Raw genomic sequence first — 14643 nt, forward strand, 5'->3', positions numbered from 1 at the left:
AGGTTTATCAGGAACTGGGAAGGTGCCGTTATTTAACTGAAATGGTTTTGAGACTGGGGTTTTTGTCTTTTTTGTTTGGTTTTTGTGTGTATGTGGTATGAGCAGGGCCATATGCACATAGGTTACAATTGCCAGCACTCTTTCCTGGGTAGCCTTTGTTATGTAGGTCCACCGTGGTTGGCGACTGCCGTTACTGTTAGGGCACTAATTACCATGCCTAGTACTGTAGCAGTTTACATGGGGAGCTTGGAGTTATTCAGCTAAGGTTAGTCTCTGGCTTAAGAGGCTTTCTGCGGTAGCTTTCTGAGCACAGAGGTATTAACAACACAGAAGACAGAGAAGACCACTTGAAATTTCATCGACCCTTTTTGGCTGCAGTGTTAGGGGTTTTTTTGTTTTGTGTTTAAAAGATTGATCTGTCTCTCCCGTTGCCTGGTCTTGCTGACTGTAAGTGGTGACCTTTCCAGGCCTTAGTGGGAAAGTGTGGGTGTCTGAAGGAAGGGCTGGCTGTTCAGTAGTCATCTTCAGGACCATTATTTGTCTTGTGCTGTAGAAACAGCCTTTCTCACTGCTAGAAGTTGACATATTCTGTGGAGCTTTCCGTAGGTGACTGGAGCGTTTACTGCCTCATGTCTGTTACTTGTCCCTCCTTGACTACTTAAGCGGTTCAGGTGCTCTGTCCGTGGTTGAAATGTCCCCTATTTTCTCCCGCTGTATGGAGGAGCAGAACAAAATTGTTTAAGACTGAATCATTTTCTGGAATAGTGTTCCAGAAGAAGAGGGGAAAAAAGGGAAATCCCAGTAAGGCTTCGGGGAAGTGCCTCCCCCCTGTGTCCGGGTGAGTATGGTCAGTGGTGCTGGGCTCACCTCCCAGTGAGGACCCTGCGGGGCTCTGTCTCCGTGGGCTGTGTCTTGCAATGAGCTCGCTGTCGTGTGACGCTGGTGCTTTGCTCGCTGCGTGGCTGAGACGTGTCCATAAAACGAGGAGCTTTACGTATAGAGGTGAGCTGCGTATGTTAGTGCTCCAGGTGGGGAAGTCCGCTTCCAGAAGGCCTGAGGATGTGGAGCTGGGGTTGGGCTGTAAATGACAGAGGATTTTCTAGGCGCAACAAAGGGTCCCTTGTCTTGGGGAACCTGACGCACTGGTGCTTGGCGCAGGTTGCAGTTGGCTCTTCTGCTCCTGGCCCTGGCAGGGCGGGAAAGGAGCCTGGCCCTTTTTAAGGGTGAGAGGGAAGGAGATCTCCTCCTCTTTGCTAGATGGTAATAAGAATGGATTATTCTCATCTTGCTTGTATTCAGAATTACTGATGAGAGGCTGAAAGAGCAGCCCCAGCCTTCTAAGACCTCTGTGATGAGTTTTGAGAGGCTCTGCAGCCCATCACCACCAGCGTTTTGGGTTAAGAGGGGACAAGTTTTGGAAGCTCAAGTCCAAAACTGCAGCCTCTAAGGCAGCAGCTGTGTGGCATGTTGTATTTGCTCATCGGAGTGTGGGTTTCGATCACATTGCTGATTCCATCGTTAACCTTTTAACTGCCCTGCAGGTGAGCTGGAGAGGTAAAACACCGTCCTCACCAGTCTGCTGTGATACAGACGTGCACAGGAAGGACCAGCCTGGAAAAAAGGGGGTTGGCTGAGCAGCAGGATGAAAGGGTTGTGAGGATGTGTACGGTTTTGTCTTTCACCCTGGAGAGGGACTTGGCTTGAGAATCCTTCGCTGACTATGCTTGTGGAGGAAGCGGCAGTCTTTTTAAAGGTGGGGGAGGCACCAAGAATAGGGAGGTCGTTTGGATGCTGATGAGAGAAGGCACTAAGCGGAGAAGGAAGAGGAAGAAAGGGCATCAGCCAGAAGTGCCGGCTACGGTCTAATCCAGGTTGAGGCTAGCCGATAGTAAGATTGCTTTGACTGGTGTGAAGTTTATTTTGCAAATGTCAGCTGTGATTACTTGGAGAAAGTGACCCAGATTGCATGAAAGCAGCCAGCCAAAACTGTGGCGTTTGCACCAAGTACTGCCTGCAGTCCATAGCATATGGTCTTTCAGATTAATGCTGAGATGAAGCTGTCAGAGCCTTGTCCATACTGGGAGATAATGGGACCCGTACTCCATAATTAGTGTCCGTAGAGCTGCTGAGAGAACCCTGGAGCTTCAGCCCTTGTTAAGGTCGTTTTCAGCTGTCATTTGGCAGCGGTGGCAATGTGGAGCCCAGTTATGTTATAGTTTCCATTCCTGCTGCTTCTGATGGAGAAGTAATAGATGCTTTTGCCACAGTAGATATAATCTGGCAGTTTGTGTTTTGCTTATCTTCTGAAGGCCAGTTGGTGCCTATTACTGCGTTTAATTCAAGAGAAACTTCCTGGTATTTGAAGTGACTTCAGAATCAAAATGTTGTCTTGCTTTATGCTGGTAGATCAGTTGCTCCTCTTGCAGCAGCCGGTGGCAGGGTGACAAGCCGCGGTGTGTCGCCTGTTTTGAGGTACGGCTGTGTGCACATACACCCAGCGGCACGCAGAGGTGGATCTCCCAAACCGAGTGTCTGGAGTTCAGTCTTCTAAAAAAAAAAAAAAAAAAATCCTCCATGCACTGCATGATAATTAAGGCCCTAAAGGGAAAAACTCTGTTACACCTTCTAAAAAGGGTACAGAAAACTGTAGGAAGTCCCGAGCACAGAAAAAAGCAACTGAAATACTGAAGAAAATGTTTTGGAGTGGGAAGATGAGGAGTTTTGATTTTTTCAGCTGATTAGTAGGAGGATCCAGAACTGAAGTTACAAGTTTTGGCATTTGAGCTCTTGCTTCCCTGGAAGGGGATGCTCCAGCGAAAGGCGAGCGTAGGGGTGTGTGTAAGAGTGAGACCACGATACGGGGTGTATGCGTGATAACAGCTTGGAGGCGAAGGTGGCTCGGGGTTACTGCTTTGGTGCAGCAGGGTGCGGAGGACGCTCACCAAGGTTCAGAAGGGCTTCAGACAGATTATGCCCTGGCAATTCTTATTTTTGTAAAAAGCTCAAGACAGCACTAGGAGCATCTTGCAGGCACCCTGCAATTATCATAATAAACAGTTTTATCATCTGCTTGGCAATCAATAATGTGGCTTATGCTGCTTTAGTATCTCACTGGTATTGATTACCTTAACAACTGTGCTGCGGTCAGCTTCTGTTAACCCATGCTCTACTGATGGGGCTCATCCGTCCTGCTGCAGGAGGCAAAGGACTCGGCTCTCAACCTAGGCATGTGCAGAAATTAACAGCAGGACGGGTGAAACCCAGCTTTTAATCAGAGAGGCTTGCTGGTAGGATTTTAATACAGGAATGTGGAATTGAGTGCATATTCTGTGTTTGTGGTATTTTAAAAAAGGAGGATTGAAATGTGGTCCTGGGTTTGGGCTCAGATGAGTTTGGGGTTGTAACAGTGTTGTGTAGTGCTTTGTCAGAAGGGGTTTCCCCCAGGCAGTGCATGCCCCGAGACCCTTGCCCTTGCAGGAAGGCTGCTCTCTCGGCAGCCAAGTTGTGATGCTTCCCCGGGGACCGGGGCTCCAGCTGGGGCTGGAATGGGAGCATGCACTGGACACCACCTCGGCACCTTTTGGGTCTGCTGGGGCTCCCTGAGAACTGGGTGCTGCAGTGGCGTGCCAGCACCTCTCACACCTGCCTGGCCTGTGAGAACAAAGGCCGTGGCTGTGGAATCAGGCATGTGCTGTGAAACTCCACTGACCCAGGCTGAGCTGGAGGAGCCGCACGCTGCTGCCGGTACCAAAGACTTTGCTTCAGCTAAGTGAACCCTTGGGGGTGTTTTGACAGCATTGCCTCCGCTTCCGGCAGAGCAGTCAGCGATTAAGAATATCAGGTTAGTAGCTTACTCCATTTTGGGAGGAAGAAAGATGACTCTCTATGTCAGCATCCAGATGGGACTCTAAGGAAAGATGGGACTTTCTGGGATTTGGGTGTACCTAGATAGTTGGGCCTCGTGGTCCAGTATTTCTCCTAATGGAATTTCCCATCATTTACTGCCCTGCTGATTTCTGATCAATGAAAATAAAATTGCATTGCCTCCTGAGAGGCTCCATGTATGGCTACAGCCTCCAGCTGTGTCAGTTCCGGTAAGATAATCTCATCAGGCGTGCAAGAGGGTAATAGGAAATAAAAATAAAACCCACAATTAGCAAGAGGCCAAGCAGCAGAGTAACGCTTTCAGTCCTGGAATTCTGGAGAAGCGCGGGTAGCAACTTTCTTCCTCATCTCTGAAGGTGCCTCATCCCTCCCTGGTGTGCCGCGGTGCAGTCCTCGCTGAGTTCGGAGTCTGTACAGATCCACCGGGCACGTGCTTTGCAACCTGGATTTGTCTGAATCTGTGTCAGCTCTCCCTTGTGGGATGGTTAAACTTTCACGAGAGATGCATTTGTTCTAAAGTGTATCAGGGATGTAGCGGCTGATAAAGTGGCTGCATACTGGGGACTAGGAGAGCATGAACTTGAGACTTCGAGCCGTCGAGCAGCATGTAGTTATTGACTCCTGCGGGTTGCTGCAGTCAGGTTTATTTTGACCAGATAAAGAAAATGCTTAGACTGTATCTGAAGTCTAGAGCAGATCACTGTTTTGGTAGCAGATGAGTGTGCAGGTGCTCTGTTTGCAGGAGCATGGGACCTCTTGGATCTGCTCAGATTTGCCTACAATGTACTCTAAATGGGAAGGTTTCCCAACCGTACCGGCAGATTTCTTTATCTGTTTCAGGGTTCTGGGTTTTTTGGGTTATCTTCCAGTGATAAAGCTGTGACCGGTAAAATTTAGTCCATACCAAAACACTAATAGCTGATCTGAGCACACATCCTGATGACCTTTGCAATGGGCGTTTGCAACACCAGTGTGTAATTCAGAACGAACGTCTCAGACAGCCACGGTGTTTGTTGAAGGAGCAAGCAGAATGGTTACTGAATGACCTAAAGCCTCTGAGCCCGCTCTCCTCGTCCAAAGCATCAGCTTTCCCAAAGGGTGGGAAAGAGCGGCTGAGCCCGCGACCAGGCAGCGTGTCTGTTTCCTAACAAGGACTGGATCTGAGCCCTGGCAGAGGAGATCTGCATGACTTACGAATCTGACTCTTACCCTCTGCTTGGCCCTTGACACTAGTCTGGAACGCACATGTTGTTTGGGTAAATCGGTAGAAAGGAAAAGCCTTGGCAGGGCTTCTTCCCCAGGCATGTGAGCTCGCATGTGAAGAGCGTTGCTCAGAGTGCAGTCTAGCAGCGGAGCATTCGCTTTCAGGCTGGGCCCTCGAAGGTTGGCCGTGTCGGCTCTGAAGTCGTGCTGCAGGGCTGGTTGAAGCTTGAGAGTGGTGGTTCCAGAGTTGGCTCTCGGACTAGCAGTGCAGATGCCTCAAGTGTTTCTGACCGGGTGGGGCCGCTCAGCGCGTTGGGTAACTGGAAGATGGGGGGTGGATGAGCCGTGGGCAGAGCTGCGAAAGCCAGATGGAATCCCTCATTTTCAGGAGCTGCTGCTGTGGTTTGTGTCCTGCAGCCTTGCTATAAATGCGGCACTTCCTTGGGTTCAGAGCAGCGCTCTGGCGAGTTAAACACCACCGTCGATTTGTTCGTGTGTGTCTTTATGGTGTTTGAAACTCGGAACAGTTCAGGGCTTCTGTCTCAACGAGCATCCCTGTGGGTTTAGGTGGGGGTAGGTGCCTAGTGCGAGGTCTGATGGATGGAACTGCCCTTTGCAGTAGGGGCGAGGTGGTGCAAAGGGAGCTGTGGCAGCTCCTGCTGGTACCAGCTACTGGGCAGGCTGCTAGGGTGAAAATGAAGAAGGGCAAAAGGGCAAGCAAGGTTCAGACAGGCAAAAGGGAGGAACAGTAAGGCCCTTTTCCCGAGGCACTAAGATACGGGGGGACTTGGGGGACCACAGAGTCCGTGTGATGGAGTAAGGCAGCTTGTCCTCACCAGCTCTTTGGTTAGTTTTGGAGTTAGGTCAACAACAGTGCACTGAAAATGTGAACCAGATGCAAATGTAGTTATTTATGTAGCAACATAGGCTGGAAACGGCATTTGACAAGAAATGTTGGGCTTTCAGAGCAAAGGGTTGAATTGCGCAACTGCAGAATCGTGGAATGTGTGATGTTTTGAAACAAACCAATGTGGAAACAGAATCTGAAGTTTCTGTGGTGGTGAGGAGAGGTTCGTGCAGGACCTGAAAACAAGCTCGGTGTCCTGGGATGTGTAAATGCCTCATCACTCATGAACTAAGCAAGTTCTTTGCTTTGTAGAGATAAATGTGGCTTAGGCCAGTTTACCTCTGCTACAAAACACCTTCAGTGCAAAGAGTCTCTCTGGAGGAATAAACGCTCTTTTCCCCAGCTGCTCGCTTAAAACCCTCTGGCACCCCTCTGGATTACTCTGTTCTCAATGGCAGTGGGTTGGTGATTATACAAATATTTTCATGTGTAGTACAGTAGCTGGCTCAAAGGGATCAGCAAACTTGGAATAATAGTTCATAACAAAATGTTTTCTGAAAAGCTGCCTGAATCTTGTATTACTCTCATTGGCTCAATTTTAGCTGGTGTGAAGGACAGAGGAAAAAATGTGGATAATGTAGAAGGTTCACCTTTTCAAGGAGACCCTTTCTCTTAGTTTCATGCCAAGTGCTTGAGCCCTACAGCTTTCAGTCCTGTTTTGTTCAGCGCTTCCTTTGCTTCCTGCTGCTTGAAAAGCTGTTTATGCTAATGATCCTGTGAAGATCTGAGGAACTGGCTGTGCCTGTGCATGTGGGCCTGTGCGTAAGCGAGCGCTTGCATTTCTGTCCCGTTAATGAGCGTGCGCAGTGCGGTGCTTGTTTGTGTTGTCAGCATGCCAGTTCTGGAGCGCTGTCAGCTGCCAAAGGCAAGTCCTCCGTGTGGCTGTCTTCCTGCTGGGAGAAGACCGTCCTGTCCTTTTGAGGTGCCTGAGGGATCTTTCCTTTCTGTAGACCACTGTGCTACCTCATCCTCTTTGGGGACCTCATGCCCTTCAAGACCCATTGGCTAGAATCCCTCGGAAGGGAGAACGCACAGTGGTCACAGGGGCTTCCGCAGAGGCATGTGAATTCACCAAAAGGGCTGTCAGGCACTGGAACGGGCTGCCCAGGGCAGTGGTGGAGTCACCATCCCTGGGGGTATTTAAAAGACGTGTAGACGTGGTGCCTGGGGACAGAGTTTAGTGGTGGGCTTGGCAGGGCTGGGTTAACGGTTGGACCTGATGATCGTAAGGGTCTTCTCCAGCCTAAAGGAGTCTATGATTTTACGAATTCTTGGCTTTGCCAGGATAGCAAACCAGTTCGCAAGGGCGTGCAGCCCCAGGACTCTTGTCAACAGGTGTTGGAACCCAAGGGTCGGTGCTGGTTGGATCCTTCTTCCACCAGGCAGGTCTGTCTTGCTGATTCCCCTCCTGGTGCAATGGTGTTGGACATGGCCGTGTGTCCAGCTGGAAACAACAGCCTGGCACTGAGCAGTGTCTGCAGAGAAACTCTAGGAGAAGTCAAAACTGAGTTTGGGCTTTTGGTTGGTAAAGCCTAACCGCAGAAGACAAAAGAGGCTGGGTGTAGAGCTTGTTCAGGATTTGGCAAGACTGATACCTCGTTATGAATACTCAGCAAACCACATCTGTTGATGAGGCAACTCCACTGTGATCAGGTGTGCCAAAACACAACTTGATCTTGCTTGGAAAGGTGCAAGATGTGATTTGCTATGTGAAAGAGGAAAATTAGCATATAATTTCATCTTTAAAATGTTGAACTTGGCAAATAAATATCAGTATTTTCAGTTTGAGTTTGTTTTTTTTTTTTTGTTGTTAGGAATTGCATAAGAGGAATGCCAAGGCACTGACATTGTAAAATGTTGATGGAAACCCCCAACTAGAAATCATTCTTCAAGCCATTCGCTATTATGCTTAAATTTTGGCTCATAAGTACCATTTTACCCTAATATTTCAAGTCCTGTTGCAGAATCCCTCAACACTTCCCTTACGCTGGCAGGTACTCTTACTACTTTCTGGCACCTTAATGAATGGGAGAGAGCTGGAATCTGTATCTTCTGTTTAAGCTAGAAGATAAAAACATTTTCTGAAACTGGAAATTGAAACTCTCTCTGTATTGCTACCAAGCTTGAACATCCAGCCCTTCTTGCTAAGGAAATTTTAAAAGATCTTTCTATTCAAGGAAGTGACTTTCCACATATTTGTGAGATAACGGCTGCTGTATAAATCTCAAAGTGACAGCATGCTCTTGGAACCTTATTTTACCCTCCTGTGCGACCATCCTGCTTACTAAGCAAGGCAGCACGTGTGATGATGCAATTAAAGACAGTATCGTAATGCATGTGCATAAAGGAGCAAAATTAAAGTTGCTTTGGCAACATACATTCTGTTCTTCCTTAATTTTTGAATTCTCAGTCCTAGGTAATGATCTTTATCATGTCTTTCCATATGCAATTTCCTAAGTGTTATGAGAGTGCTTTGTAGCACGCCAGGTGCGGGAAGGCGACACAAAAGCTTTGATGCTCCCGGTTCGTTGTGTCACCACTCCAGACGGACACGATAATTGCCTTGCATCCCCCCTCCCAGACTTCCAGCTCTCGGGAGCTTTGAACATACCTGGTCCTAGGGATCAGGAAGTTTACTTGGCTGCTTGGTCACCTTTGGTACATCCACCCCTAGTTTTTAGGCTGGAACAAGCGTCATCAAGTGCCATTCCTGGGAGAGGAGCTTCTTGGCTGACTTGAACATTAGCACTTGCCAGGCTCTGTCCTTCTGAGGACGTTGTAAATGGCCAAGCCCAGCGTGTAAGGAGGGGTGTGCCCAGAGCATCTAAGCCCCGCTTTAGTCCTTATGCTGTCTTTGTCCTCTTGCCTCTGTCCCTTTCCACTTCCCCTCTGGATCACCAGCACCTGTGCTGGAGCTAATCTAGGACAGTCTCTCAGCCTGTATTTATGGTATTGATTTATAGAGCATCTGTTGGCACAACAGGTAGGTGAGTATTTACGAAGTTTAGAGGCCGTTGTGCAGTTTTCTCCGACAGGAACCACTCAAGTCCAGTTGCTGACTGTGAGCATTTGCATGAGCCGCATCTTTTGTGGAGCCATGGCAAAAAGCTTAAGAGCTGGCTGGAGTTTGTGAGCTTGCCAGGACGCTCTGAAGGAGCAGACCCTGCTCATTACAGGGCTGAGCACTTCTCTGCGCCGTGGGGCTGTGGGAATAGACAGGGGGAGGGGTGCCTCGCTGGGTACCTTCCAGGGTAATGGCCATGGATGTAATGCATCTGCTTGTATCTTTTCCCTGTCCTCAGCACCCTTTTTTTTCACGGTGCCATGTGGGTCATTAGCTGAGGGAACAGTTTCTCACTGTCTCTTTCTCCTTTTGTTTTCCTCCTTCCTCATTGCTTCCAGTCTTGGTTTACTGCCAAACAGCCTCTTGTGAAAGGGCCGCCTAATTAACCCTGTGCTAATTAACAATTTAAAATTACACAGCACGGCTGTTCATATTTAATTCTCGGGAAGCCTGGGCAACAGCAGGAACCCCCACCTCCCTCCCGCTCCCGTCCCTGCCGCCCGCGCTGCTGCCGCACGTCCCTGGGGGGAGGAGGCAGCCTGGTGTCGGGGGCCGGGGGGTGCCCCAGGAGCCCCCACCTTGCCAGGGGAGTGGAGGGTGTTGCTTCAGCACCAGCCGCTCCTGGCGGTGGAAGCATTGCTGTAAGATGGCACGCCTGTCCCTGTGGGATGGGGCTGTGAGGAGGTGACGGGGGGGAGAGGTGGGGATTGACTCCACTTGTGTTCTGGGCCGAGCGTGGCTGCAAACCGCCAGCCGTGGTTACAGAGCCTCTGGATGAAAGCGTGGGGCACGCGGTGCCGTGCCTTCAGTTGCTCTGTGCCATCCAGATGTTGCTCAGCTCTGGACCATCGCGGCTGCTGCTCCTGCCCCGGTGGGGCGAGCGCTCCCTGCCCCGCGGTGCCCACCCTCCTCCAGCCGGGTCCCAAACCTGCCTGGAGGGGCTGCGGGAGGCAGCGATGCTGCAGGGAAGGAGCAGGGGCTTGGGTGGGCCGTGCCGGAGGCAGGGTGAGCGCGGCGGTGGGAGCAGCAGGAGCCGCGGTGGGATGCGAGGCCGGAGAAGGGACCAGGGAGAGCCCTTCCCTGCTGCTGGGGCGGGGGGAGCGCAGGGAGTCTCCGGCACTCGGGCTGTTCTCTCTGTAACTGGAGTTCATTGATTTTACGGGAAACCATGTTTACAGACAGAGTGCTGATCGACCTGACGAGTTGACTTCTGCCTCCTTAAGTAAGAACTACCTTTTCTTATTGACTGGCTGATAAACAGGGCAGAGAGGGCGGGGGGTGGGGACGGAGGTGCGGAGCACGCGGTGTTAGGTCTGTCCTTGCAGGCTCCCCTTGTCCTGTGCAGGTCGCTTAGGGGTGGTCTCGGATGGGGGAAAATGCAGGGCCCGTACAGCGAACTAGTAACTACACCATACTCCTGCCTGAAGTCAGGTTTGCTTTAACGGGGAAATTGCTCTTTTCAGTTTAAAGGGATGATGTCTGCGGTACCTGTGCGAATAGAAACAAATATTTGTGTGCCTCTTCGTCCCTCAGCGTCGCTCTTCAGGAATAGCTCTGGGGAAGAAGTGAACGGGCAAGAAAAGCTTGGGTTTGCACAGGGGCTTGGCCGGTGTCCAGGGGCTCTGGCAGGCCGTTTTGGCTGTGGGTTTTTCCACCTGCCCTGGAAGGGCTCCCTCGTGTTGAGGAAAGGGAGAGGAGAGAAGATTCCTTCGGAGTAGCACCTCCTGAGCTGGTTAACGTGGAGTGAGTGGGGGGAGAGATGCTAAAGCAACCCAAGGCAGAAAAGACCACCAATTAATTGGTAAGCGCTTGCAGGTTTGCCTGGCCTGGCCTGGCCAGGAGAAGAGATTGGCTTTCTTGTCAATAAACAAGTCCCCAGTGCAGCATCAAAGCCGCAGTCCTTTATCAATCGCGGCCTCCTCTTCCCGCATGTTCCTGTAACTTACCAAGCATTTATTACATTGATTTTACAATCAGGCTGTTAACCCTCCCGCCCCATCAGCCCTGCTAACCCTTTTGGCCCAACTGTCAGTCAGGCATCTTCCTGCCAATCAAGAGTTCTTGATGATGGAGATGCTGGGATCCCCGCTGTATCTCAGCCCGGCATGTTTCCTGGGGAGCTGGCTGTGCCGGCACACTGAATGCATTTTGTCTAAATGCATTTGTGTTGTTCCACATTGCGTTTTGAAGTCGGCACGGCTATTCCCAAAACTGTTCTTGGCAGAGGTACAAAGCTTACGGAGCTTCTTATTTTACTCTTTTTTTTTTTTTTTTTTTGCCCGATACGAATTTGTTTTCGTTTAATTTGGATTGCAGTTGTCGACGCAAAAGGTAGCATTGCGAGGGAGAGTGTGTGTCATGTTGTGGGAAGGTGAATTTGCAGCCTCAACATAGAAGGATCTGGGATCAATTTAAAGAAAATGCATAGCTAAGGACAAATGTTCGGAGGGAGAGAGCTGGTGCAAGTAAGAGCTGTTACAGTGCGGTGTTGAAGTGTCATTTTAGCTAAGGTAAGCAAAACTGGCTGATTAAGAAGACTGAGCCTTTTGGCAGCAGGATTATGGTACCCTTCTTATTCCACTCAGTGCACCAGGTTATTTTTATTGCAGATCAAATTGCTGTTTATTCCCAGTGCAACCACAAAGACAGCTGCATATGGCATAGGGTCCAAGGAGGGTGGGGATCGGAAATGCCATAATGTAATATTGTGAGTGAACACTTTGGACCCTTACACCGTTGCGCCTCCGTGTCCTTCCGAAGGCATCCTTGACACACTTTCTTTGAGAAATATTACTTTCTGCCTTCACAGGTAGTTGTAAGTACTTTTTCTCAAGCTTCACCAGAAGTAAAATGGGACAAAATCCTGCCCAGATACATTCAAACGGGTATGCCCGGGATCCCAGTCTGGTGGTCAGCAGTGTGAGAGATTTGGCTTGCTTCTGTCCCGTTCCACTGCTGCTTCCCACATCCCAGGGGTAATGTTTGTGTGTGTGGGAGTGTTACTGCTGATGCAGGGGTGAGGACAGACATCCCCCTGCTCCCTCCGACTGCCGGAGTGTTTGCTGGTGCTGGCGGGGAGAGCTTTTTCTTTCCCTTGCAGCAGGAGGCTTGCCAGGGCAGGGGAAAAGGCCTCAGAAGCAGGAGGCTTGCCAGGGCAGGGGAAAAGGCCTCAGAAGCTGTAAAATAACTACTAGGAAAAGCATTTAGGGGTTGTATTCCCAAAGAGCGTGCAGGAGTAACCCCCACAAGGAACTACTCTATTTGGGGGATAGGGGAGGAAGATCCTCCTCTCACCTAGAGGCATCGTATCTACTCTAACATACTGTTGTTAGTGTTCGTGTATATCACAGAAATTATAAATTTCTGTTGTTATGGATTGTGAGGTGCATGGAAAAAACGAAGGCGTACAAGCATACATGCATCGGACACGCATGTAAGTACGTGCGTGTCGTTACGTATACATGATTACATAAGAAGCCGTATAAAGGGAAAATATGAACATGTAAGGCAAACAGAAAAAGTATGGATGGCTTCGTGTAGTAAGGCAAGGTAAACTGGTAGGTAATGAAAGCAGGAAAAAAGAGACAAAGAAATGTTACTGTATCTTCTTTTGCCTGAATGAATTCAGGTACTTGATTCAGTGCTGCTGTGGCATGTCACCTGCTTTGCAACCGGTCAGGTCTTCTCTGGCAAATTTTCAGTTCTCTTCATACCTCTCTTCTCTTTCCCCAGTTGCTGAAGCACCAGTTGCATGCCTGTGCAGCAGTGAGTCCCCAGGCGCTGGCGCGATCGGGTGCAGCACGTGCCGGGCGGTGGATGCGCAGGGAAAGGGCTGTTGTCTGCAGGCACGCTGCTCTGCAGGGCTCACAAGGGTCTTCCACGTCTCACGGGCTCAAATCGCGCTAGACGGCACTGGAGACGCTTTCAAACTGCAATTATAATATTTAATGTTTAGATAGCAGTGCAGGTTGTCAAAACACTAATAGTCTCTGTGAAAGAGACCAAGGGCAGCAGCAGGCTGCTAATGTGACTGGAGTCTTTGAAGGGAGAGACCTTAAACCCGCGAGGTGTCAGCTGGTATGTACACAAGTCCGCTGTGTGCAAATGCTTGTGGGGGTGTCCTCACTGATACTCTGGTCTGCCAGCGCTCCGGCACTCTGCGCTCTTTGGAGTATCTCAGCAGCTGAAGCAGCAGCTGCCTGGAGGATGCTCAGTTAAGAGCAGCTTTGAGAAAGCTGTGGTAAATGAGAGAGGTTTAAAGAAAGACTTAAAATAATTTGTATAACTTTAAGTATGTCATTTAGAGTAAATCCCACTGAGTCAGTTTAAGAGTAATAGCATATTGTTAAATTAAAATCTGCCCTGACCCCCCAACCCTTATACTGAGTATCGGCAAAAACTCTCCCCAAGCGTGTATTCAGTTTTGGAGTAGTCTGACAAGCAAAGCGGAGCTTGTGTTTAGTTGGTAGAAGATAAAATAATGTGGAAAACAAAATCCTGTGTGCCACTGATGACGATGGATCTAGAGCACGAGTCTGTCTTTGTCTCTTGGTTCACTGATTGTAAAAGCATGGAGAAGTTGGCTTCTGCCTGTACAGGTTTTCCTCAGTTGTTTTCTGTGGATGTTTTGTATCTCTATACCTAAGGAAATCTGTGGGTCACAGGTTAAAAATCACTTTTACAGGTGAGGTAATCGTGCTTTAATTTCTGCTGGTGTTCCCTCGCACGTGGCTTGCGCAGGAGCTCTCCATAGGAAGCAGGCAGGATTCTTGGTAGGTTTGCAGCTGAACCGGCAGCCTCCTGCTGATTACAGTGCCTCAGCTCCCAGCGGTAGCAGTGCCTAATCTCACAGGTCTGTAACCGCTAGAAAGGCGCGTCCTGCCGAACAGACCTGTTAGGATCGCAGCGTAAGGGGCGCTGGTGGAACGCAGCAAACAGGGCAGGGGTGGCGGGGAGCCGCGGGTGTCGGCCGTGCCCAGCAGCCCGTGCTCGCCGGCTCCCTGGCAGTCAGCGGGAGTTCTCCAGGTCTCGTTGTATTTGGTGGAGTAGAGATAGTGGGAAGGGTGCCCCTAGGACCTGCGTCGGCTGTTTGCCTCTGGGGATGATAGGAAGCCATCTGCGTTCAGAGCCTTGCAGGATCTCCGGGAGCTTCCTGGAGCGTGGTGGGCTGACCGCTTTCCGATCCCCAGGATGGACCCTTGTCAGATCTGGAATTTCCTGTTTGGTTTCCCTCCTGACGTCTCTCTGTTTAAACTCTGTCCAGAACACAGCAATTAAATCTCCTGCGCATACCAAACACTGTTACTCCGAAATCTCTGTGAGTTGCTCCGGGTCTCATGGTCTGCCCCGGAGGTGCCCATGTGGTGGCTCTGGTTCTGTGCTTCCTGAACCAGTAACGGGAGGGAATCACCCGAAAACAACAGCATCTGGCTTAGGGACCCATGCAGTACGATTCTTACAAAGTTTTAAAGCTCCAGCACTGTTCTGTTGTAGTGTCTTAACTCTGTTTCTGTCAAAACCTTTTCTGTTACATTTTTGTTCGGGTTTTTTGTTTGCTTTCTGAAGATCTAAGGCTTTGCGGGCA

At 49.9% G+C, this 14643-nt stretch overlaps 1 protein-coding gene across 5 annotated transcripts in view; it reads left to right on the top strand.

Annotated features, from left to right (window-relative positions):
- Positions 1 to 14643, top strand: part of ZFHX3 (zinc finger homeobox 3) — a 534089-nt gene that overhangs the window by 411045 nt on the left and 108401 nt on the right. The window lies entirely within an intron of this gene.

The sequence above is a fragment of the Phalacrocorax carbo genome, chromosome 8, assembly GCF_963921805.1.
Source record: "Phalacrocorax carbo chromosome 8, bPhaCar2.1, whole genome shotgun sequence".
Taxonomy (NCBI): Eukaryota; Metazoa; Chordata; class Aves; order Suliformes; family Phalacrocoracidae; genus Phalacrocorax; species Phalacrocorax carbo.